We start from the raw sequence: 1038 nt of genomic DNA, 5'->3' as shown, positions 1-1038 counted from the left end.
TGAGTTATAGAAATCGGACAATCAAAGGTTTTTTACATTTAAATCTCTTGATTACCCTCCAGAACTCTGAGCTCTTCTTAACATTGTATAAAGATATTTTTAGATTCTGATAATATTCAAATTTACACTGTTTAATTAAAGATCTATACTTATTTCGGCATGAAACATAATCTTTACGCACTTCAAACTCTGAATTCAAAAGTTTACATTTTTTATTTAATTTATTTAATCGCTTCTCGGCCTTTTGGCTAAGATCAAAGTGTAGTATATACCGGAAGTCATAAAAACCAAAAATCGCAGAAATGACATATAAAATTTAGGTGCCAATCGAGGTGAAAATCGATTCAAATCGATCAATCGGAAGTATCAATTTAGTGAATAGATTTTCCTATTTATTTTTAGAATTTTCTGGAATATCGCTCTACAGACTCCCTTTAAACTTGGTGAGCTAATTGTAGCTCTCATAACTATTATTACGAAACATTTGGATAAGAGGGAACTTCTAAGAGAAAGGCGTAGTTAAGGTTTCTCTCTAAAGTACCATTACTGTTCATTGTACTGGCTTACCACTTGTATAATATTAATAAAAATAAAATATGAGACCGAATTTCCAAATTTGAGGAAAATCGGCAAACCGGAAGTGCCACTTTACTGAATAGAATTTTCCTGTATTTTCCAGATTTTCTCACCAACGGCTGCTACGATTCTATTTAAACTTTGTACATTGATGGAAAACAAATAAATCTACAACTTTTTTTTATTGAAAAACTTTTTTCCAGAAAATCTGTTAAGGGTTCTGAACAGGGCAGTTCGAGGGTCGTTTGAAAAGTCCGTGCAAAAATAAAAACTACTTAATTTTTTGGGGTAAACCTTTTTTATTTTCCAACATAGTCTCCTTTTAGGCTTATACACTTGGTCCAACGCTGCTCTAGTTTGTTGATCCCTTCCGAATAATAGGATTTGTCCAAGTCTGAAAAATAGCCATTCGTTTCTGCAATCACCTCCTCGTTTGAATAAAATCTTTTTCCCGCCAGCCAT

General features: G+C 32.7%; 1 pseudogene; it reads left to right on the top strand.

Annotated features, from left to right (window-relative positions):
- Positions 1-228: 228 nt before the first annotated feature.
- On the top strand, positions 229-400 carry LOC141453861 (U2 spliceosomal RNA; annotated as a pseudogene).
- Positions 401-1038: the final 638 nt, after the last annotated feature.

The sequence above is a fragment of the Rhodnius prolixus genome, unplaced genomic scaffold (genome assembly GCF_049639745.1).
Source record: "Rhodnius prolixus isolate KJV_2025 unplaced genomic scaffold, Rpr scaffold_3, whole genome shotgun sequence".
Classification (NCBI taxonomy): Eukaryota; Metazoa; Arthropoda; class Insecta; order Hemiptera; family Reduviidae; genus Rhodnius; species Rhodnius prolixus.
The sequence above is the reverse complement of the archived record's forward strand: the minus strand, read 5'-3'. Positions and strand labels throughout refer to the sequence as shown.